The following is a 24,091-nucleotide window of genomic DNA, read 5'->3' on the forward strand; positions in this document are numbered from 1 at the left end:
GCCTGATTGGCCGGATTGAGGGGCAGTACAGGAAGCTGATTGGTCCATCCTACACTTCCTGGAGTTTTAAAAGTACGGTTCCCAACAGCTAGCGAGGCTCTTTCTGGCAGCAGCACCTGTTTGCTGTTCTTGGTTTCCAAACCTTATTTAGCATTTTTGAATTGTTAGGTTTTGTGCCGTGGTTTTGTTTATAAATTGTATATTTTGTAATTCGTATTAAATCTGTAGGGGTGAACAGCCATTTTCTTTTGATTGTTTTCTCTTGTTTTCACATTAGGGAGTTAGGGTTAGCGACTGTCTTTTGGTTTGTTTATTTCTATCAGGCTAGCTAGCACTTTCTGTGGGAAATGGCTTATTTTGTTTATTATGTTGGCCTTGGTTCGCCCTGAGTTGTAGTGTCATGTTTTGTTTGACACTTTCTTTCGTTTAAAATAAATATCATTCTGTTGGAACATCTCGATCCTGGATTTTGGTTTGGGGATCGGAGAGGGAACATGCTAATTTATCTTTGTATGTTGCACCCTGACCCCCTGGACAGGGGCGTAACAGACCAGTACAGTTATAGTACTTTGTACTTTGCCACATTTATCTTCTTCTTAGCAAGTGTCATGCATTCTGCTTCTCCAGCGTTTTTAAGAGCTGTTGATGATGTCAAATGCAGCTTACGGCCACACCGCTCTCTAAGCGCCCGATCTCGTCCGATCTCGGCAGCCAAATAGAGCCGGGCCTGGTTAGTACTTGGTAGGAAGACCGCCTGGGAATACCAGGTGCTGTAAGCTTTTTTGCTTGGGTTTACGGGCAGCACAAGCTGGTGTTACTGCCTATTTATTCATAGAAATTGTTCTATATTTTCATCAAATTTTGTTCTTTCATTGCTGTTTTGCTACTTTATTGGTTTTTCAACCATCGTGCTTCATTACTAATAGACCATGTTACGGTCCTGGCCATATGTGTTGTTTTTATTTTCTCGTTCTTATAGGTGCCCTGCCTGATTGGCCGGATTGAGGGGCAGTACAGGAAGCTGATTGGTCCATCCTACACTTCCTGGAGTTTTAAAAGTACGGTTCCCAACAGCTAGCGAGGCTCTTTCTGGCAGTAACACCTGTTTGCTGTTCTTGGTTTCCAAACCTTATTTAGCATTTTTGAATTGTTAGGTTTTGTGCCGTGGTTTTGTTTATAAATTGTATATTTTGTAATTCGTATTAAATCTGTAGGGGTGAACAGCCATTTTCTTTTGATTGTTTTCTCTTGTTTTCACATTAGGGAGTTAGGGTTAGCGACTGTCTTTTGGTTTGTTTATTTCTATCAGGCTAGCTAGCACTTTCTGTGGGAAATGGCTTATTTTGTTTATTATGTTGGCCTTGGTTCGCCCTGAGTTGTAGTGTCATGTTTTGTTTGACACTTTCTTTCGTTTAAAATAAATATCATTCTGTTGGAACATCTCGATCCTGGATTTTGGTTTGGGGATCGGAGAGGGAACATGCTAATTTATCTTTGTATGTTGCACCCTGACCCCCTGGACAGGGGCGTAACAGACCAGTACAGTTATAGTACTTTGTACTTTGCCACATTTATCTTCTTCTTAGCAAGTGTCATGCATTCTGCTTCTCCAGCGTTTTTAAGAGCTGTTGATGATGTCAAATGCAGCTTACGGCCACACCGCTCTCTAAGCGCCCGATCTCGTCTATCTCGGCAGCCAAATAGAGCCGGGCCTGGTTAGTACTTGGTAGGAAGACCGCCTGGGAATACCAGGTGCTGTAAGCTTTTTTGCTTGGGTTTACGGGCAGCACAAGCTGGTGTTACTGCCTATTTATTCATAGAAATTGTTCTATATTTTCATCAAATTTTGTTCTTTCATTGCTGTTTTGCTACTTTATTGGTTTGTCAACCATCGTGCTTCATTACTAGTAGACCATGTTACGGTCCTGGCCATATGTGTTGTTTTTATTTTGTTGTTCTTATAGGTGCCCTGCCTGATTGGCCGGATTGGGGGGCAGTACAGGAAGCTGATTGGTCCATCCTACACTTCCTGGAGTTTTAAAAGTACGGTTCCCAACAGCTAGCGAGGCTCTTTCTGGCAGCAGCACCTGTTTGCTGTTCTTGGTTTCCAAACTTTATTTAGCATTTTTGAATTGTTAGGTTTTATGCCGTGGTTTTGTTTATAAATTGTATATTTTGTAAATAGTATTAAATCTGTAGGGGTGAACAGCCATTTTCTTTGGATTGTTTTCACATTTGGGAGTTAGGGTTAGCGACTGTCTTTTGGTTTGTTTATTTCTATCAGGCTAGCTAGCACTTTCTGTGGGAAATGGCTTATTTTGTTTATTATGTTGGCCTTGGTTCGCCCTGAGTTGTAGTGTCATGTTTTGTTTGACACTTTCTTTCGTTTAAAATAAATATCATTCTGTTGGAACATCTCGATCCTGGATTTTGGTTTGGGGATCGGAGATGGAACATGCTAATTTATCTTTGTATGTTGCACCCTGACCCCCTGGACAGGGGCATAATAGACCAGTACAGTTATAGTACTTTGTACTTTGCCACATTTATCTTCTTCTTAGCAAGTGTCATGCATTCTGCTTCTCCAGCGTTTTTAAGAGCTGTTGATGATGTCAAATGCAGCTTACGGCCACACCGCTCTCTAAGCGCCCGATCTCGTCCGATCTCGGCAGCCAAATAGAGCCGGGCCTGGTTAGTACTTGGTAGGAAGACCGCCCGGGAATACCAGGTGCTGTAAGCTTTTTTGCTTGGGTTTACGGGCAGCACAAGCTGGTGTTACTGCCTATTTATTCATAGAAATTGTTCTATATTTTCATCAAATTTTGTTCTTTCATTGCTGTTTTGCTACTTTATTGGTTTTTCAACCATCGTGCTTCATTACTAGTAGACCATGTTACGGTCCTGGCCATATGTGTTGTTTTTATTTTCTCGTTCTTATAGGTGCCCTGCCTGATTGGCCGGATTGAGGGGCAGTACAGGAAGCTGATTGGTCCATCCTACACTTCCTGGAGTTTTAAAAGTACGGTTCCCAACAGCTAGCGAGGCTCTTTCTGGCAGCAGCACCTGTTTGCTGTTCTTGGTTTCCAAACCTTATTTAGCATTTTTGAATTCTTAGGTTTTGTGCCGTGGTTTTGTTTATAAATTGTATATTTTGTAATTCGTATTAAATCTGTAGGGGTGAACAGCCATTTTCTTTTGATTGTTTTCTCTTGTTTTCACATTAGGGAGTTAGGGTTAGCGACTGTCTTTTGGTTTGTTTATTTCTATCAGGCTAGCTAGCACTTTCTGTGGGAAATGGCTTATTTTGTTTATTATGTTGGCCTTGGTTCGCCCTGAGTTGTAGTGTCATGTTTTGTTTGACACTTTCTTTCGTTTAAAATAAATATCATTCTGTTGGAACATCTCGATCCTGGATTTTGGTTTGGGGATCGGAGAGGGAACATGCTAATTTATCTTTGTATGTTGCACCCTGACCCCCTGGACAGGGGCGTAACAGACCAGTACAGTTATAGTACTTTGTACTTTGCCACATTTATCTTCTTCTTAGCAAGTGTCATGCAATCTGCTTCTCCAGCGTTTTTAAGAGCTGTTGATGATGTCAAATGCAGCTTACGGCCACACCGCTCTCTAAGCGCCCGATCTCGTCCGATCTCGGCAGCCAAATAGAGCCGGGCCTGGTTAGTACTTGGTAGGAAGACCGCCTGGGAATACCAGGTGCTGTAAGCTTTTTTGCTTGGGTTTACGGGCAGCACAAGCTGGTGTTACTGCCTATTTATTCATAGAAATTGTTCTATATTTTCATCAAATTTTGTTCTTTCATTGCTGTTTTGCTACTTTATTGGTTTTTCAACCATCGTGCTTCATTACTAGTAGACCATGTTACGGTCCTGGCCATATGTGTTGTTTTTATTTTGTTGTTCTTATAGGTGCCCTGCCTGATTGGCCGGATTGGGGGGCAGTACAGGAAGCTGATTGGTCCATCCTACACTTCCTGGAGTTTTAAAAGTACGGTTCCCAACAGCTAGCGAGGCTCTTTCTGGCAGCAGCACCTGTTTGCTGTTCTTGGTTTCCAAACTTTATTTAGCATTTTTGAATTGTTAGGTTTTATGCCGTGGTTTTGTTTATAAATTGTATATTTTGTAAATAGTATTAAATCTGTAGGGGTGAACAGACATTTTCTTTGGACTGTTTTCACATTAGGGAGTTAGGGTTAGCGACTGTCTTTTGGTTTGTTTATTTCTATCAGGCTAGCTAGCACTTTCTGTGGGAAATGGCTTATTTTGTCTATTATGTTGGCCTTGGTTCGCCCTGAGTTGTAGTGTCATGTTTTGTTTGACACTTTCTTTCGTTTAAAATAAATATCATTCTGTTGGAACATCTCGATCCTGGATTTTGGTTTGGGGATTGGAGAGGGAACATGCTAATTTATCTTTGTATGTTGCACCCTGACCCCCTGGACAGGGGCGTAACAGACCAGTACAGTTATAGTACTTTGTACTTTGCCACATTTATCTTCGTCTTAGCAAGTTTCATGCATTCTGCTTCTCCAACGTTTTTAAGAGCTGTTGATGATGTGAAATGCAGCTTACGGCCACACCGCTCTCTAAGCGCCCGATCTCGTCCGATCTCGGCAGCCAAATAGAGCCGGGCCTGGTTAGTACTTGGTAGGAAGACCGCGTGGGAATACCAGGTGCTGTAAGCTTTTTTGCTTGGGTTTACGGGCAGCACAAGCTGGTGTTACTGCCTATTTATTCATAGAAATTGTTCTATATTTTCATCAAATTTTGTTCTTTCATTACTGTTTTGCTACTTTATTGGTTTGTCAACCATCGTGCTTCATTACTAGTAGACCATGTTACGGTCCTGGCCATATGTGTTGTTTTTATTTTCTCGTTCTTATAGGTGCCCTGCCTGATTGGCCGGATTGAGGGGCAGTACAGGAAGCTGATTGGTCCATCCTACACTTCCTGGAGTTTTAAAAGTACGGTTCCCAACAGCTAGCGAGGCTCTTTCTGGCAGCAGCACCTGTTTGCTGTTCTTGGTTTCCAAACCTTATTTAGCATTTTTGAATTGTTAGGTTTTGTGCCGTGGTTTTGTTTATAAATTGTATATTTTGTAAATAGTATTAAATCTGTAGGGGTGAACAGCCATTTTCTTTTGATTGTTTTCTCTTGTTTTCACATTAGGGAGTTAGGGTTAGCGACTGTCTTTTGGTTTGTTTATTTCTATCAGGCTAGCTAGCACTTTCTGTGGGAAATGGCTTATTTTGTTTATTATGTTGGCCTTGGTTCGCCCTGAGTTGTAGTGTCATGTTTTGTTTGACACTTTCTTTCGTTTAAAATAAATATCATTCTGTTGGAACATCTCGATCCTGGATTTTGGTTTGGGGATCGGAGAGGGAACATGCTAATTTATCTTTGTATGTTGCACCCTGACCCCCTGGACAGGGGCGTAACAGACCAGTACAGTTATAGTACTTTGTACTTTGCCACATTTATCTTCTTCTTAGCAAGTTTCATGCATTCTGCTTCTCCAACGTTTTTAAGAGCTGTTGATGATGTCAAATGCAGCTTACGGCCACACCGCTCTCTAAGCGCCCGATCTCGTCCGATCTCGGCAGCCAAATAGAGCCGGGCCTGGTTAGTACTTGGTAGGAAGACCGCGTGGGAATACCAGGTGCTGTAAGCTTTTTTGCTTGGGTTTACGGGCAGCACAAGCTGGTGTTACTGCCTATTTATTCATAGAAATTGTTCTATATTTTCATCAAATTTTGTTCTTTCATTACTGTTTTGCTACTTTATTGGTTTGTCAACCATCGTGCTTCATTACTAGTAGACCATGTTACGGTCCTGGCCATATGTGTTGTTTTTATTTTCTTGTTCTTATAGGTGCCCTGCCTGATTGGCCGGATTGGGGGGCAGTACAGGAAGCTGATTGGTCCATCCTACACTTCCTGGAGTTTTAAAAGTACGGTTCCCAACAGCTAGCGAGGCTCTTTCTGGCAGCAGCACCTGTTTGCTGTTCTTGGTTTCCAAACTTTATTTAGCATTTTTGAATTGTTAGGTTTTATGCCGTGGTTTTGTTTATAAATTGTATATTTTGTAAATAGTATTAAATCTGTAGGGGTGAACAGCCATTTTCTTTTGATTGTTTTCTCTTGTTTTCACATTAGGGAGTTGGGGTTAGCGACTGTGTTTTGGTTTGTTTATTTCTATCAGGCTAGCTAGCACTTTCTGTGGGAAATGGCTTATTTTGTTTATTATGTTGGCCTTGGTTCGCCCTGAGTTGTAGTGTCATGTTTTGTTTGACACTTTCTTTCGTTTAAAATAAATATCATTCTGTTGGAACATCTCGATCCTGGATTTTGGTTTGGGGATCGGAGAGGGAACATGCTAATTTATCTTTGTATGTTGCACCCTGACCCCCTGGACAGGGGCGTAACAGACCAGTACAGTTATAGTACTTTGTACTTTGCCACATTTATCTTCTTCTTAGCAAGTGTCATGCATTCTGCTTCTTCAGCGTTTTTAAGAGCTGTTGATGATGTCAAATGCAGCTTACGGCCACACCGCTCTCTAAGCGCCCGATCTCGTCCGATCTCGGCAGCCAAATAGAGCCGGGCCTGGTTAGTACTTGGTAGGAAGACCGCGTGGGAATACCAGGTGCTGTAAGCTTTTTTGCTTGGGTTTACGGGCAGCACAAGCTGGTGTTACTGCCTATTTATTCATAGAAATTGTTCTATATTTTCATCAAATTTTGTTCTTTCATTACTGTTTTGCTACTTTATTGGTTTGTCAACCATCGTGCTTCATTACTAGTAGACCATGTTACGGTCCTGGCCATATGTGTTGTTTTTGATATGTTGTTCTTATAGGTGCCCTGCCTGATTGGCCGGATTGAGGGGCAGTACAGGAAGCTGATTGGTCCATCCTACACTTCCTGGAGTTTTAAAAGTACGGTTCCCAACAGCTAGCGAGGCTCTTTCTGGCAGCAGCACCTGTTTGCTGTTCTTGGTTTCCAAACCTTATTTAGCATTTTTGAATTGTTAGGTTTTGTGCCGTGGTTTTGTTTATAAATTGTATATTTTGTAAATAGTATTAAATCTGTAGGGGTGAACAGCCATTTTCTTTGGACTGTTTTCACATTAGGGAGTTAGGGTTAGCGACTGTCTTTTGGTTTGTTTATTTCTATCAGGCTAGCTAGCACTTTCTGTGGGAAATGGCTTATTTTGTTTATTATGTTGGCCTTGGTTCGCCCTGAGTTGTAGTGTCATGTTTTGTTTGACACTTTCTTTCGTTTAAAATAAATATCATTCTGTTGGAACATCTCGATCCTGGATTTTGGTTTGGGGATCGGAGAGGGAACATGCTAATTTATCTTTGTATGTTGCACCCTGACCCCCTGGACAGGGGCGTAACAGACCAGTACAGTTATAGTACTTTGTACTTTGCCACATTTGTCTTCTTCTTAGCAAGTGTCATGCATTCTGCTTCTCCAGTGTTTTTAAGAGCTGTTGATGATGTCAAATGCAGCTTACGGCCACATCGCTCTCTAAGCGCCCAATCTCGTCCGATCTCGGCAGCCAAATAGAGCCGGGCCTGGTTAGTACTTGGTAGGAAGACCGCCTGGGAATACCAGGTGTTGTAAGCTTTTTTGCTTGGGTTTACGGGCAGCACAAGCTGGTGTTACTGCCTATTTATTCATAGAAATTGTTCTATATTTTCATCAAATTTTGTTCTTTCATTGCTGTTTTGCTACTTTATTGGTTTTTCAACCATCGTGCTTCATTACTAGTAGACCATGTTACGGTCCTGGCCATATGTGTTGTTTTTATTTTCTCGTTCTTATAGGTGCCCTGCCTGATTGGCCGGATTGAGGGGCAGTACAGGAAGCTGATTGGTCCATCCTACACTTCCTGGAGTTTTAAAAGTACGGTTCCCAACAGCTAGCGAGGCTCTTTCTGGCAGCAGCACCTGTTTGCTGTTCTTGGTTTCCAAACCTTATTTAGCATTTTTGAATTGTTAGGTTTTGTGCCGTGGTTTTGTTTATAAATTGTATATTTTGTAAATAGTATTAAATCTGTAGGGGTGAACAGCCATTTTCTTTTGATTGTTTTCTCTTGTTTTCACATTAGGGAGTTAGGGTTAGCGACTGTCTTTTGGTTTGTTTATTTCTATCAGGCTAGCTAGCACTTTCTGTGGGAAATGGCTTATTTTGTTTATTATGTTGGCCTTGGTTCGCCCTGAGTTGTAGTGTCATGTTTTGTTTGACACTTTCTTTCGTTTAAAATAAATATCATTCTGTTGGAACATCTCGATCCTGGATTTTGGTTTGGGGATCGGAGAGGGAACATGCTAATTTATCTTTGTATGTTGCACCCTGACCCCCTGGACAGGGGCGTAACAGACCAGTACAGTTATAGTACTTTGTACTTTGCCACATTTGTCTTCTTCTTAGCAAGTGTCATGCATTCTGCTTCTCCAGTGTTTTTAAGAGCTGTTGATGATGTCAAATGCAGCTTACGGCCACACCGCTCTCTAAGCGCCCAATCTCGTCCGATCTCGGCAGCCAAATAGAGCCGGGCCTGGTTAGTACTTGGTAGGAAGACCGCCTGGGAATACCAGGTGTTGTAAGCTTTTTTGCTTGGGTTTACGGGCAGCACAAGCTGGTGTTACTGCCTATTTATTCATAGAAATTGTTCTATATTTTCATCAAATTTTGTTCTTTCATTGCTGTTTTGCTACTTTATTGGTTTTTCAACCATCGTGCTTCATTACTAGTAGACCATGTTACGGTCCTGGCCATATGTGTTGTTTTTATTTTCTCGTTCTTATAGGTGCCCTGCCTGATTGGCCGGATTGAGGGGCAGTACAGGAAGCTGATTGGTCCATCCTACACTTCCTGGAGTTTTAAAAGTACGGTTCCCAACAGCTAGCGAGGCTCTTTCTGGCAGCAGCACCTGTTTGCTGTTCTTGGTTTCCAAACCTTATTTAGCATTTTTGAATTGTTAGGTTTTGTGCCGTGGTTTTGTTTATAAATTGTATATTTTGTAAATAGTATTAAATCTGTAGGGGTGAACAGCCATTTTCTTTTGATTGTTTTCTCTTGTTTTCACATTAGGGAGTTAGGGTTAGCGACTGTCTTTTGGTTTGTTTATTTCTATCAGGCTAGCTAGCACTTTCTGTGGGAAATGGCTTATTTTGTTTATTATGTTGGCCTTGGTTCGCCCTGAGTTGTAGTGTCATGTTTTGTTTGACACTTTCTTTCGTTTAAAATAAATATCATTCTGTTGGAACATCTCGATCCTGGATTTTGGTTTGGGGATCGGAGAGGGAACATGCTAATTTATCTTTGTATGTTGCACCCTGACCCCCTGGACAGGGGCGTAACAGACCAGTACAGTTATAGTACTTTGTACTTTGCCACATTTATCTTCTTCTTAGCAAGTTTCATGCATTCTGCTTCTCCAACGTTTTTAAGAGCTGTTGATGATGTCAAATGCAGCTTACGGCCACACCGCTCTCTAAGCGCCCGATGTCGTCCGATCTCGGCAGCCAAATAGAGCCGGGCCTGGTTAGTACTTGGTAGGAAGACCGCGTGGGAATACCAGGTGCTGTAAGCTTTTTTGCTTGGGTTTACGGGCAGCACAAGCTGGTGTTACTGCCTATTTATTCATAGAAATTGTTCTATATTTTCATCAAATTTTGTTCTTTCATTACTGTTTTGCTACTTTATTGGTTTGTCAACCATCGTGCTTCATTACTAGTAGACCATGTTACGGTCCTGGCCATATGTGTTGTTTTTATTTTCTTGTTCTTATAGGTGCCCTGCCTGATTGGCCGGATTGGGGGGCAGTACAGGAAGCTGATTGGTCCATCCTACACTTCCTGGAGTTTTAAAAGTACGGTTCCCAACAGCTAGCGAGGCTCTTTCTGGCAGCAGCACCTGTTTGCTGTTCTTGGTTTCCAAACTTTATTTAGCATTTTTGAATTGTTAGGTTTTATGCCGTGGTTTTGTTTATAAATTGTATATTTTGTAAATAGTATTAAATCTGTAGGGGTGAACTGCCATTTTCTTGGACTGTTTTCCCATTAGGGAGTAAGGGTTAGCGACTGTCTTTTGGTTTGTTTATTTCTATCAGGCTAGCTAGCACTTTCTGTGGGAAATAGCTTATTTTGTTTATTATGTTGGCCTTGGTTCGCCCTGAGTTGTAGTGTCATGTTTTGTTTGACACTTTCTTTCGTTTAAAATAAATATCATTCTGTTGGAACATCTCGATCCTGGATTTTGGTTTGGGGATCGGAGAGGGAACATGCTAATTTATCTTTGTATGTTGCACCCTGACCCCCTAGACAGGGGCGTAACAGACCAGTACAGTTATAGTACTTTGTACTTTGCCACATTTATCTTCTTCTTAGCGAGTGTCATGCATTCTGCTTCTCCAGCGTTTTTAAGAGCTGTTGATGATGTCAAATGCAGCTTACGGCCGCACCGCTCTCTAAGCGCCCGATCTCGTCCGATCTCGGCAGCCAAATAGAGCCGGGCCTGGTTAGTACTTGGTAGGAAGACCGCCTGGGAATACCAGGTGCTGTAAGCTTTTTTGCTTGGGTTTACGGGCAGCACAAGCTGGTGTTACTGCCTATTTATTCATAGAAATTGTTCCATATTTTCATCAAATTTTGTTCTTTCATTGCTATTTTGCTACTTTATTGGTTTGTCAACCATCGTGCTTCATTACTAGTAGACCATGTTACGGTCCTGGCCATATGTGTTGTTTTTATTTTGTTGTTCTTATAGGTGCCCTGCCTGATTGGCCGGATTGGGGGGCAGTACAGGAAGCTGATTGGTCCATCCTACACTTCCTGGAGTTTTAAAAGTACGGTTCCCAACAGCTAGCGAGGCTCTTTCTGGCAGCAGCACCTGTTTGCTGTTCTTGGTTTCCAAACCTTATTTAGCATTTTTGAATTGTTAGGTTTTGTGCCGTGGTTTTGTCTATAAATTGTATATTTTGTAAATAGTATTAAATCTGTAGAGGTGAACTGCCATTTTCTTTGGACAGTTTTCACATTAGGGAGTTAGGGTTAGCGACTGTCTTTTGGTTTGTTTATTTCTATCAGGCTAGCTAGCACTTTCTGTGGGAAATGGCTTATTTTGTTTATTATGTTGGCCTTGGTTCGCCCTGAGTTGTAGTGTCATGTTTTGTTTGACACTTTCTTTCGTTTAAAATAAATATCATTCTGTTGGAACATCTCGATACTGGATTTTGGTTTGGGGATCGGAGAGGGAACATGCTAATTTATCTTTGTATGTTGCACCCTGACCCCCTGGACAGGGGCGTAACAGACCAGTACAGTTATAGTAATATCAAATTTCATCAAATTTTGTTCTTTCATTGCTGTTTTGCTACTTTATTGGTTTGTCAACCATCGTGCTTCATTACTAGTAGACCATGTTACGGTCCTGGCCATATGTGTTGTTTTTATTTTGTTGTTCTTATAGGTGCCCTGCCTGATTGGCCGGGTTGGGGGGCAGTACAGGAAGCTGATTGGTCCATCCTACACTTCCTGGAGTTTTAAAAGTACGGTTCCCAACAGCTAGCGAGGCTCTTTCTGGCAGCAACACCTGTTTGCTGTTCTTGGTTTCCAAACCTTATTTAGCATTTTTGAATTGTTAGGTTTTGTGCCGTGGTTTTGTTTATAAATTGTATATTTTGTAATTCGTATTAAATCTGTAGGGGTGAACTGCCATTTTCTTTGGATTGTTTTCACATTTGGGAGTTAGGGTTAGCGACTGTCTTTTGGTTTGTTTATTTCTATCAGGCTAGCTAGCACTTTCTGTGGGAAATGGCTTATTTTGTTTATTATGTTGGCCTTGGTTCGCTCTGAGTTGTAGTGTCATGTTTTGTTTGACACTTTCTTTCGTTTAAAATAAATATCATTCTGTTGGAACATCTCGATCCTGGATTTTGGTTTGGGGATCGGAGAGGGAACATGCTAATTTATCTTTGTATGTTGCACCCTGACCCCCTTGACAGGGGCGTAACAGACCAGTACAGTTATAGTACTTTGTACTTTGCCACATTTATCTTCTTCTTAGCAAGTGTCATGCATTCTGCTTCTCCAGCGTTTTTAAGAGCTGTTGACGATGTCAAATGCAGCTTACGGCCACACCGCTCTCTAAGCGCCCGATCTCGTCCGATCTTGGCAGCCAAATAGAGCCGGGCCTGGTTAGTACTTGGTAGGAAGACCGCGTGGGAATACCAGGTGCTGTAAGCTTTTTTGCTTGGGTTTACGGGCAGCACAAGCTGGTGTTACTGCCTATTTATTCATAGAAATTGTTCTATATTTTCATCAAATTTTGTTCTTTCATTTCTGTTTTGCTACTTTATTGGTTTGTCAACCATCGTGCTTCATTACTAGTAGACCATGTTACGGTCCTGGCCATATGTGTTGTTTTTATTTTCTTGTTCTTATAGGTGCCCTGCCTGATTGGCCGGATTGGGGGGCAGTACAGGAAGCTGATTGGTCCATCCTACACTTCCTGGAGTTTTAAAAGTACGGTTCCCAACAGCTAGCGAGGCTCTTTCTGGCAGCAGCACCTGTTTGCTGTTCTTGCTTTCCAAACTTTATTTAGCATTTTTGAATTGTTAGGTTTTATGCCGTGGTTTTGTTTATAAATTGTATATTTTGTAAATAGTATTAAATCTGTAGGGGTGAACTGCCATTTTCTTGGACTGTTTTCCCATTAGGGAGTAAGGGTTAGCGACTGTCTTTTGGTTTGTTTATTTCTATCAGGCTAGCTAGCACTTTCTGTGGGAAATAGCTTATTTTGTTTATTATGTTGGCCTTGGTTCGCCCTGAGTTGTAGTGTCATGTTTTGTTTGACACTTTCTTTCGTTTAAAATAAATATCATTCTGTTGGAACATCTCGATCCTGGATTTTGGTTTGGGGATCGGAGAGGGAACATGCTAATTTATCTTTGTATGTTGCACCCTGACCCCCTAGACAGGGGCGTAACAGACCAGTACAGTTATAGTACTTTGTACTTTGCCACATTTATCTTCTTCTTAGCGAATGTCATGCATTCTGCTTCTCCAGCGTTTTTAAGAGCTGTTGATGATGTCAAATGCAGCTTACGGCCACACAGCTCTCTAAGCGCCCGATCTCGTCCGATCTCGGCAGCCAAATAGAGCCGGGCCTGGTTAGTACTTGGTAGGAAGACTGCCTGGGAATACCAGGTGCTGTAAGCTTTTTTGCTTGGGTTTACGGGCAGCACAAGCTGGTGTTACTGCCTATTTATTCATAGAAATTGTTCTATATTTTCATCAAATTTTGTTCTTTCATTTCTGTTTTGCTACTTTATTGGTTTGTCAACCATCGTGCTTCATTACTAGTAGACCATGTTACGGTCCTGGCCATATGTGTTGTTTTTATTTTCTTGTTCTTATAGGTGCCCTGCCTGATTGGCCGGATTGGGCGGCAGTACAGGAAGCTGATTGGTCCATCCTACACTTCCTGGAGTTTTAAAAGTACGGTTCCCAACAGCTAGCGAGGCTCTTTCTGGCAGCAGCACCTGTTTGCTGTTCTTGGTTTCCAAACCTTATTTAGCATTTTTGAATTGTTAGGTTTTGTGCCGTGGTTTTGTTTATAAATTGTATATTTTGTAATTCGTATTAAATCTGTAGGAGTGAACAGCCATTTTCTTTTGATTGTTTTCTCTTGTTTTCACATTAGGGAGTTAGGGTTAGCGACTGTCTTTTGGTTTGTTTATTTCTATCAGGCTAGCTAGCACTTTCTGTGGGAAATGGCTTATTTTGTTTATTATGTTGGCCTTGGTTCGCCCTGAGTTGTAGTGTCATGTTTTGTTTGACACTTTCTTTCGTTTAAAATAAATATCATTCTGTTGGAACATCTCGATACTGGATTTTGGTTTGGGGATCGGAGAGGGAACATGCTAATTTATCTTTGTATGTTGCACCCTGACCCCCTGGACAGGGGCGTAACAGACCAGTACAGTTATAGTAATATCAAATTTCATCAAATTTTGTTCTTTCATTGCTGTTTTGCTACTTTATTGGTTTTTCAACCATCGTGCTTCATTACTAGTAGACCATGTTACGGTCCTGGCCATATGTGTTGTTTTTATTTTCTCGTTCTTATAGGTGCCCTGCCTGATTGGCCGGATTGAGGGGCAGTACAGGAAGCTGATTGGTCCATCCTACACTTCCTGGAGTTTTAAAAGTACGGTTCCCAACAGCTAGCGAGGCTCTTTTTGGCAGCAGCACCTGTTTGCTGTTCTTGGTTTCCAAACCTTATTTAGCATTTTTGAATTGTTAGGTTTTGTGCCGTGGTTTTGTTTATAAATTGTATATTTTGTAATTCGTATTAAATCTGTAGGGGTGAACAGCCATTTTCTTTTGATTGTTTTCTCTTGTTTTCACATTAGGGAGTTAGGGTTAGCGACTGTCTTTTGGTTTGTTTATTTCTATCAGGCTAGCTAGCACTTTCTGTGGGAAATGGCTTATTTTGTTTATTATGTTGGCCTTGGTTCGCCCTGAGTTGTAGTGTCATGTTTTGTTTGACACTTTCTTTCGTTTAAAATAAATATCATTCTGTTGGAACATCTCGATACTGGATTTTGGTTTGGGGATCGGAGAGGGAACATGCTAATTTATCTTTGTATGTTGCACCCTGACCCCCTGGACAGGGGCGTAACAGACCAGTACAGTTATAGTAATATCAAATTTCATCAAATTTTGTTCTTTCATTGCTGTTTTGCTACTTTATTGGTTTGTCAACCATCGTGCTTCATTACTAGTAGACCATGTTACGGTCCTGGCCATATGTGTTGTTTTTATTTTGTTGTTCTTATAGGTGCCCTGCCTGATTGGCCGGGTTGGGGGGCAGTACAGGAAGCTGATTGGTCCATCCTACACTTCCAGGAGTTTTAAAAGTACGGTTCCCAACAGCTAGCGAGGCTCTTTCTGGCAGCAACACCTGTTTGCTGTTCTTGGTTTCCAAACCTTATTTAGCATTTTTGAATTGTTAGGTTTTGTGCCGTGGTTTTGTTTATAAATTGTATATTTTGTAATTCGTATTAAATCTGTAGGGGTGAACAGCCATTTTCTTTTGATTGTTTTCTCTTGTTTTCACATTAGGGAGTTAGGGTTAGCGACTGTCTTTTGGTTTGTTTATTTCTATCAGGCTAGCTAGCACTTTCTGTGGGAAATGGCTTATTTTGTTTATTATGTTGGCCTTGGTTCGCCCTGAGTTGTAGTGTCATGTTTTGTTTGACACTTTCTTTCGTTTAAAATAAATATCATTCTGTTGGAACATCTCGATCCTGGATTTTGGTTTGGGGATCGGAGAGGGAACATGCTAATTTATCTTTGTATGTTGCACCCTGACCCCCTGGACAGGGGCGTAACAGACCAGTACAGTTATAGTACTTTGTACTTTGCCACATTTATTTTCTTCTTAGCAAGTGTCATGCATTCTGCTTCTCCAGCGTTTTTAAGAGCTGTTGATGATGTCAAATGCAGCTTACGGCCACACCGCTCTCTAAGCGCCCGATCTCGTCCGATCTCGGCAGCCAAATAGAGCCGGGCCTGGTTAGTACTTGGTAGGAAGACCGCCTGGGAATACCAGGTGCTGTAAGCTTTTTTGCTTGGGTTTACGGGCAGCACAAGCTGGTGTTACTGCCTATTTATTCATAGAAATTGTGCTATATTTTCATCAAATTTTGTTCTTTCATTGCTGTTTTGCTACTTTATTGGTTTTTCAACCATCGTGCTTCATTACTAGTAGACCATGTTATGGTCCTGGCCATATGTGTTGTTTTTATTTTGTTGTTCTTATAGGTGCCCTGCCTGATTGGCCGGATTGGGGGGCAGTACAGGAAGCTGATTGGTCCATCCTACACTTCCTGGAGTTTTAAAAGTACGGTTCCCAACAGCTAGCGAGGCTCTTTCTGGCAGTAACACCTGTTTGCTGTTCTTGGTTTACAAACCTTATTTAGCATTTTTGAATTATTAGGTTTTATGCCGTGGTTTTGTTTATAAATTGTATATTTTGTAAATAGTATTAAATCTGTTGGGGTGAACTGCCATTTTCTTTGGATTGTTTTCACTTTGGGAGTTAGGGTTAGCGACTGTCTTTTGGTTTGTTTATTTCTATCAGGCTAGCTAGCACTTTCTGTGGGAAATGGCTTATTTTGTTTATTATGTTGGCCTTGGTTCGCTCTGAATTGTAGTGTCATGTTTTGTTTGACACTTTCTTTCGTTTAAAATAAATATCATTCTGTTGGAACATCTCGATCCTGGATTTTGGTTTGGGGATCAGAGAGGGAACATGCTAATTTATCTTTGTATGTTGCACCCTGACCCCCTTGACAGGGGCGTAACAGACCAGTACAGTTATAGTAGTTTGTACTTTGCCACATTTATCTTCTTCTTAGCAAGTGTCATGCATTCTGCTTCTCCAGCGTTTTTAAGAGCTGTTGACGATGTCAAATGCAGCTTACGGCCACACCGCTCTCTAAGCGCCCGATCTCGTCCGATCTTGGCAGCCAAATAGAGCCGGGCCTGGTTAGTACTTGGTAGGAAGACCGCGTGGGAATACCAGGTGCTGTAAGCTTTTTTGCTTGGGTTTACGGGCAGCACAAGCTGGTGTTACTGCCTATTTATTCATAGAAATTGTTCTATATTTTCATCAAATTTTGTTCTTTCATTTCTGTTTTGCTACTTTATTGGTTTGTCAACCATCGTGCTTCATTACTAGTAGACCATGTTACGGTCCTGGCCATATGTGTTGTTTTTATTTTCTTGTTCTTATAGGTGCCCTGCCTGATTGGCCGGATTGGGGGGCAGTACAGGAAGCTGATTGGTCCATCCTACACTTCCTGGAGTTTTAAAAGTACGGTTCCCAACAGCTAGCGAGGCTCTTTCTGGCAGCAGCACCTGTTTGCTGTTCTTGGTTTCCAAACTTTATTTAGCATTTTTGAATTGTTAGGTTTTATGCCGTGGTTTTGTTTATAAATTGTATATTTTGTAAATAGTATTAAATCTGTAGGGGTGAACTGCCATTTTCTTGGACTGTTTTCCCATTAGGGAGTAAGGGTTAGCGACTGTCTTTTGGTTTGTTTATTTCTATCAGGCTAGCTAGCACTTTCTGTGGGAAATAGCTTATTTTGTTTATTATGTTGGCCTTGGTTCGCCCTGAGTTGTAGTGTCATGTTTTGTTTGACACTTTCTTTCGTTTAAAATAAATATCATTCTGTTGGAACATCTCGATCCTGGATTTTGGTTTGGGGATCGGAGAGGGAACATGCTAATTTATCTTTGTATGTTGCACCCTGACCCCCTAGACAGGGGCGTAACAGACCAGTACAGTTATAGTACTTTGTACTTTGCCACATTTATCTTCTTCTTAGCGAATGTCATGCATTCTGCTTCTCCAGCGTTTTTAAGAGCTGTTGATGATGTCAAATGCAGCTTACGGCCGCACCGCTCTCTAAGCGCCCGATCTCGTCCGATCTCGGCAGCCAAATAGAGCCGGGCCTGGTTAGTACTTGGTAGGAAGACCGCCTGGAATACCAGGTGCTGTAAGCTTTTTTGCTTGGGTTTACGGGCAGCACAAGCTGGTGTTACTGCCTATTTATTCATAGAAATTGTTCCATATTTTCATCAAATTTTGTTCTTTCATTGCTATTTTGCTACTTTATTGGTTTGTCAACCATCGTGCTTCATTACTAGTAGACCATGTTACGGTCCTGGCCATATGTGTTGTTTTTATTTTGTTGTTCTTATAGGTGCCCTGCCTGATTGGCCGGATTGGGGGGCAGTACAGGAAGCTGATTGGTCCATCCTACACTTCCTGGAGTTTTAAAAGTACGGTTCCCAACAGCTAGCGAGGCTCTTTCTGGCAGCAGCACCTGTTTGCTGTTCTTGGTTTCCAAACCTTATTTAGCATTTTTGAATTGTTAGGTTTTGTGCCGTGGTTTTGTCTATAAATTGTATATTTTGTAAATAGTATTAAATCTGTAGAGGTGAACTGCCATTTTCTTTGGACAGTTTTCACATTAGGGAGTTAGGGTTAGCGACTGTCTTTTGGTTTGTTTATTTCTATCAGGCTAGCTAGCACTTTCTGTGGGAAATGGCTTATTTTGTTTATTATGTTGGCCTTGGTTCGCCCTGAGTTGTAGTGTCATGTTTTGTTTGACACTTTCTTTCGTTTAAAATAAATATCATTCTGTTGGAACATCTCGATACTGGATTTTGGTTTGGGGATCGGAGAGGGAACATGCTAATTTATCTTTGTATGTTGCACCCTGACCCCCTGGACAGGGGCGTAACAGACCAGTACAGTTATAGTAATATCAAATTTCATCAAATTTTGTTCTTTCATTGCTGTTTTGCTACTTTATTGGTTTGTCAACCATCGTGCTTCATTACTAGTAGACCATGTTACGGTCCTGGCCATATGTGTTGTTTTTATTTTGTTGTTCTTATAGGTGCCCTGCCTGATTGGCCGGGTTGGGGGGCAGTACAGGAAGCTGATTGGTCCATCCTACACTTCCTGGAGTTTTAAAAGTACGGTTCCCAACAGCTAGCGAGGCTCTTTCTGGCAGCAACACCTGTTTGCTGTTCTTGGTTTCCAAACCTTATTTAGCATTTTTGAATTGTTAGGTTTTGTGCCGTGGTTTTGTTTATAAATTGTATATTTTGTAATTCGTATTAAATCTGTAGGGGTGAACTGCCATTTTCTTTGGATTGTTTTCACATTTGGGAGTTAGGGTTAGCGACTGTCTTTTGGTTTGTTTATTTCTATCAGGCTAGCTAGCACTTTCTGTGGGAAATGGCTTATTTTGTTTATTATGTTGGCCTTGGTTCGCTCTGAGTTGTAGTGTCATGTTTTGTTTGACACTTTCTTTCGTTTAAAATAAATATCATTCTGTTGGAACATCTCGATCCTGGATTTTGGTTTGGGGATCGGAGAGGGAACATGCTAATTTATCTTTGTATGTTGCACCCTGACCCCCTTGACAGGGGCGTAACAGACCAGTACAGTTATAGTACTTTGTACTTTGCCACATTTATCTTCTTCTTAGCAAGTGTCATGCATTCTGCTTCTCCAGCGTTTTTAAGAGCTGTTGACGATGTCAAATGCAGCTTACGGCCACACCGCTCTCTAAGCGCCCGATCTCGTCCGATCTTGGCAGCCAAATAGAGCCGGGCCTGGTTAGTACTTGGTAGGAAGACCGCGTGGGAATACCAGGTGCTGTAAGCTTTTTTGCTTGGGTTTACGGGCAGCACAAGCTGGTGTTACTGCCTATTTATTCATAGAAATTGTTCTATATTTTCATCAAATTTTGTTCTTTCATTTCTGTTTTGCTACTTTATTGGTTTGTCAACCATCGTGCTTCATTACTAGTAGACCATGTTACGGTCCTGGCCATATGTGTTGTTTTTATTTTCTTGTTCTTATAGGTGCCCTGCCTGATTGGCCGGATTGGGCGGCAGTACAGGAAGCTGATTGGTCCATCCTACACTTCCTGGAGTTTTAAAAGTACGGTTCCCAACAGCTAGCGAGGCTCTTTCTGGCAGCAGCACCTGTTTGCTGTTCTTGGTTTCCAAACCTTATTTAGCATTTTTGAATTGTTAGGTTTTGTGCCGTGGTTTTGTTTATAAATTGTATATTTTGTAATTCGTATTAAATCTGTAGGAGTGAACAGCCATTTTCTTTTGATTGTTTTCTCTTGTTTTCACATTAGGGAGTTAGGGTTAGCGACTGTCTTTTGGTTTGTTTATTTCTATCAGGCTAGCTAGCACTTTCTGTGGGAAATGGCTTATTTTGTTTATTATGTTGGCCTTGGTTCGCCCTGAGTTGTAGTGTCATGTTTTGTTTGACACTTTCTTTCGTTTAAAATAAATATCATTCTGTTGGAACATCTCGATACTGGATTTTGGTTTGGGGATCGGAGAGGGAACATGCTAATTTATCTTTGTATGTTGCACCCTGACCCCCTGGACAGGGGCGTAACAGACCAGTACAGTTATAGTAATATCAAATTTCATCAAATTTTGTTCTTTCATTGCTGTTTTGCTACTTTATTGGTTTTTCAACCATCGTGCTTCATTACTAGTAGACCATGTTACGGTCCTGGCCATATGTGTTGTTTTTATTTTCTCGTTCTTATAGGTGCCCTGCCTGATTGGCCGGATTGAGGGGCAGTACAGGAAGCTGATTGGTCCATCCTACACTTCCTGGAGTTTTAAAAGTACGGTTCCCAACAGCTAGCGAGGCTCTTTCTGGCAGCAGCACCTGTTTGCTGTTCTTGGTTTCCAAACCTTATTTAGCATCTTTGAATTGTTAGGTTTTGTGCCGTGGTTTTGTTTATAAATTGTATATTTTGTAATTCGTATTAAATCTGTAGGGGTGAACAGCCATTTTCTTTTGATTGTTTTCTCTTGTTTTCACATTAGGGAGTTAGGGTTAGCGACTGTCTTTTGGTTTGTTTATTTCTATCAGGCTAGCTAGCACTTTCTGTGGGAAATGGCTTATTTTGTTTATTATGTTGGCCTTGGTTCGCCCTGAGTTGTAGTGTCATGTTTTGTTTGACACTTTCTTTCGTTTAAAATAAATATCATTCTGTTGGAACATCTCGATACTGGATTTTGGTTTGGGGATCGGAGAGGGAACATGCTAATTTATCTTTGTATGTTGCACCCTGACCCCCTGGACAGGGGCGTAACAGACCAGTACAGTTATAGTAATATCAAATTTCATCAAATTTTGTTCTTTCATTGCTGTTTTGCTACTTTATTGGTTTGTCAACCATCGTGCTTCATTACTAGTAGACCATGTTACGGTCCTGGCCATATGTGTTGTTTTTATTTTGTTGTTCTTATAGGTGCCCTGCCTGATTGGCCGGGTTGGGGGGCAGTACAGGAAGCTGATTGGTCCATCCTACACTTCCTGGAGTTTTAAAAGTACGGTTCCCAACATTTAGCGAGGCTCTTTCTGGCAGCAACACCTGTTTGCTGTTCTTGGTTTCCAAACCTTATTTAGCATTTTTGAATTGTTAGGTTTTGTGCCGTGGTTTTGTTTATAAATTGTATATTTTGTAATTCGTATTAAATCTGTAGGGGTGAACAGCCATTTTCTTTTGATTGTTTTCTCTTGTTTTCACATTAGGGAGTTAGGGTTAGCGACTGTCTTTTGGTTTGTTTATTTCTATCAGGCTAGCTAGCACTTTCTGTGGGAAATGGCTTATTTTGTTTATTATGTTGGCCTTGGTTCGCCCTGAGTTGTAGTGTCATGTTTTGTTTGACACTTTCTTTCGTTTAAAATAAATATCATTCTGTTGGAACATCTCGATCCTGGATTTTGGTTTGGGGATCGGAGAGGGAACATGCTAATTTATCTTTGTATGTTGCACCCTGACCCCCTGGACAGGGGCGTAACAGACCAGTACAGTTATAGTACTTTGTACTTTGCCACATTTATTTTCTTCTTAGCAAGTGTCATGCATTCTGCTTCTCCAGCGTTTTTAAGAGCTGTTGATGATGTCAAATGCAGCTTACGGCCACACCGCTCTCTAAGCGCCCGATCTCGTCCGATCTCGGCAGCCAAATAGAGCCGGGCCTGGTTAGTACTTGGTAGGAAGACCGCCTGGGAATACCAGGTGCTGTAAGCTTTTTTGCTTGGGTTTACGGGCAGCACAAGCTGGTGTTACTGCCTATTTATTCATAGAAATTGTGCTATATTTTCATCAAATTTTGTTCTTTCATTGCTGTTTTGCTACTTTATTGGTTTTTCAACCATCGTGCTTCATTACTAGTAGACCATGTTACGGTCCTGGCCATATGTGTTGTTTTTGATTTGTTGTTCTTATAGGTGCCCTGCCTGATTGGCCGGATTGAGGGGCAGTACAGGAAGCTGATTGGTCCATCCTACACTTCCTGGAGTTTTAAAAGTACGGTTCCCAACAGCTAGCGAGGCTCTTTCTGGCAGCAGCACCTGTTTGCTGTTCTTGGTTTCCAAACCTTATTTAGCATTTTTGAATTCTTAGGTTTTGTGCCGTGGTTTTGTTTATAAATTGTATATTTTGTAATTCGTATTAAATCTGTAGGGGTGAACAGCCATTTTCTTTTGATTGTTTTCTCTTGTTTTCACATTAGGGAGTTAGGGTTAGCGACTGTCTTTTGGTTTGTTTATTTCTATCAGGCTAGCTAGCACTTTCTGTGGGAAATGGCTTATTTTGTTTATTATGTTGGCCTTGGTTCGCCCTGAGTTGTAGTGTCATGTTTTGTTTGACACTTTCTTTCGTTTAAAATAAATATCATTCTGTTGGAACATCTCGATCCTGGATTTTGGTTTGGGGATCGGAGAGGGAACATGCTAATTTATCTTTGTATGTTGCACCCTGACCCCCTGGACAGGGGCGTAACAGACCAGTACAGTTATAGTAATATCAAATTTCATCAAATTTTGTTCTTTCATTGCTGTTTTGCTACTTTATTGGTTTTTCAACCATCGTGCTTCATTACTAGTAGACCATGTTACGGTCCTGGCCATATGTGTTGTTTTTATTTTGTTGTTCTTATAGGTGCCCTGCCTGATTGGCCGGGTTGGGGGGCAGTACAGGACGCTGATTGGTCCATCCTACACTTCCTGGAGTTTTAAAAGTACGGTTCCCAACAGCTAGCGAGGCTCTTTGTGGCAGCAACACCTGTTTGCTGTTCTTGGTTTCCAAACCTTATTTAGCATTTTTGAATTGTTAGGTTTTGTGCCGTGGTTTTGTTTATAAATTGTATATTTTGTAATTCGTATTAAATCTGTAGGGGTGAACTGCCATTTTCTTTGGATTGTTTTCACTTTGGGAGTTAGGGTTAGCGACTGTCTTTTGGTTTGTTTATTTCTATCAGGCTAGCTAGCACTTTCTGTGGGAAATGGCTTATTTTGTTTATTATGTTGGCCTTGGTTCGCCCTGAGTTGTAGTGTCATGTTTTGTTTGACACTTTCTTTCGTTTAAAATAAATATCATTCTGTTGGAACATCTCGATACTGGATTTTGGTTTGGGGATCGGAGAGGGAACATGCTAATTTATCTTTGTATGTTGCACCCTGACCCCCTGGACAGGGGCGTAACAGACCAGTACAGTTATAGTACTTTGTACTTTGCCACATTTATCTTCTTCTTAGCAAGTGTCATGCATTCTGCTTCTCCAGCGTTTTTAAGAGCTGTTGACGATGTCAAATGCAGCTTACGGCCACACCGCTCTCTAAGCGCCCGATCTCGTCCGATCTCGGCAGCCAAATAGAGCCGGGCCTGGTTAGTACTTGGTAGGAAGACCGCCTGGGAATACCAGGTGCTGTAAGCTTTTTTGCTTGGGTTTACGGGCAGCACAAGCTGGTGTTACTGCCTATTTATTCATAGAAATTGTTCTATATTTTCATCAAATTTTGTTCTTTCATTGCTGTTTTGCTACTTTATTGGTTTTTCAACCATCGTGCTTCATTACTAGTAGACCATGTTACGGTCCTGGCCATATGTGTTTTTTTTTATTTTCTCGTTCTTATAGGTGCCCTGCCTGATTGGCCGGATTGAGGGGCAGTACAGGAAGCTGATTGGTCCATCCTACACTTCCTGGAGTTTTAAAAGTACGGTTCCCAACAGCTAGCGAGGCTCTTTCTGGCAGCAGCACCTGTTTGCTGTTCTTGGTTTCCAAACCTTATTTAGCATTTTTGAATTGTTAGGTTTTGTGCCGTGGTTTTGTTTATAAATTGTATATTTTGTAAATAGTATTAAATCTGTAGGGGTGAACTGCCATTTTCTTTGGATTGTTTTCACATTTGGGAGTTAGGGTTAGCGACTGTCTTTTGGTTTGTTTATTTCTATCAGGCTAGCTAGCACTTTCTGTGGGAAATGGCTTATTTTGTTTATTATGTTGGCCTTGGTTCGCCCTGAGTTGTAGTGTCATGTTTTGTTTGACACTTTCTTTCGTTTAAAATAAATATCATTCTGTTGGAACATCTCGATCCTGGATTTTGGTTTGGGGATCGGAGAGGGAACATGCTAATTTATCTT

At 41.3% G+C, this 24,091-nt stretch overlaps 19 pseudogenes; all 19 read left to right on the plus strand.

Moving 5' to 3' along the window:
* The first annotated feature begins 660 nt into the window (after positions 1-660).
* On the plus strand, positions 661-779 carry LOC137112767 (5S ribosomal RNA; annotated as a pseudogene).
* Positions 780-1,646: 867 nt separating this feature from the next.
* On the plus strand, positions 1,647-1,764 carry LOC137112672 (5S ribosomal RNA; annotated as a pseudogene).
* An 857-nt stretch (positions 1,765-2,621) lies between these two features.
* Positions 2,622-2,740, plus strand: LOC137113124 (5S ribosomal RNA; annotated as a pseudogene).
* An 867-nt stretch (positions 2,741-3,607) lies between these two features.
* On the plus strand, positions 3,608-3,726 carry LOC137112768 (5S ribosomal RNA; annotated as a pseudogene).
* Positions 3,727-4,583: 857 nt separating this feature from the next.
* On the plus strand, positions 4,584-4,702 carry LOC137113047 (5S ribosomal RNA; annotated as a pseudogene).
* An 867-nt stretch (positions 4,703-5,569) lies between these two features.
* On the plus strand, positions 5,570-5,688 carry LOC137113049 (5S ribosomal RNA; annotated as a pseudogene).
* An 867-nt stretch (positions 5,689-6,555) lies between these two features.
* Positions 6,556-6,674, plus strand: LOC137113050 (5S ribosomal RNA; annotated as a pseudogene).
* Positions 6,675-7,531: 857 nt separating this feature from the next.
* LOC137112636 (5S ribosomal RNA) lies at positions 7,532-7,650 on the plus strand (annotated as a pseudogene).
* Positions 7,651-8,517: 867 nt separating this feature from the next.
* Positions 8,518-8,636, plus strand: LOC137112585 (5S ribosomal RNA; annotated as a pseudogene).
* Positions 8,637-9,503: 867 nt separating this feature from the next.
* On the plus strand, positions 9,504-9,622 carry LOC137112599 (5S ribosomal RNA; annotated as a pseudogene).
* An 856-nt stretch (positions 9,623-10,478) lies between these two features.
* LOC137113197 (5S ribosomal RNA) lies at positions 10,479-10,597 on the plus strand (annotated as a pseudogene).
* A 1,559-nt stretch (positions 10,598-12,156) lies between these two features.
* On the plus strand, positions 12,157-12,275 carry LOC137112462 (5S ribosomal RNA; annotated as a pseudogene).
* Positions 12,276-13,131: 856 nt separating this feature from the next.
* LOC137112615 (5S ribosomal RNA) lies at positions 13,132-13,250 on the plus strand (annotated as a pseudogene).
* A 2,291-nt stretch (positions 13,251-15,541) lies between these two features.
* On the plus strand, positions 15,542-15,660 carry LOC137112769 (5S ribosomal RNA; annotated as a pseudogene).
* An 856-nt stretch (positions 15,661-16,516) lies between these two features.
* On the plus strand, positions 16,517-16,635 carry LOC137112463 (5S ribosomal RNA; annotated as a pseudogene).
* An 856-nt stretch (positions 16,636-17,491) lies between these two features.
* Positions 17,492-17,609, plus strand: LOC137112659 (5S ribosomal RNA; annotated as a pseudogene).
* Positions 17,610-19,168: 1,559 nt separating this feature from the next.
* On the plus strand, positions 19,169-19,287 carry LOC137112464 (5S ribosomal RNA; annotated as a pseudogene).
* Positions 19,288-21,578: 2,291 nt separating this feature from the next.
* Positions 21,579-21,697, plus strand: LOC137112770 (5S ribosomal RNA; annotated as a pseudogene).
* A 1,568-nt stretch (positions 21,698-23,265) lies between these two features.
* On the plus strand, positions 23,266-23,384 carry LOC137112771 (5S ribosomal RNA; annotated as a pseudogene).
* The last annotated feature ends 707 nt before the right edge of the window (positions 23,385-24,091 follow it).

This window comes from Channa argus, unplaced genomic scaffold (assembly GCF_033026475.1).
Source record: "Channa argus isolate prfri unplaced genomic scaffold, Channa argus male v1.0 Contig014, whole genome shotgun sequence".
Taxonomy (NCBI): domain Eukaryota; kingdom Metazoa; phylum Chordata; class Actinopteri; order Anabantiformes; family Channidae; genus Channa; species Channa argus.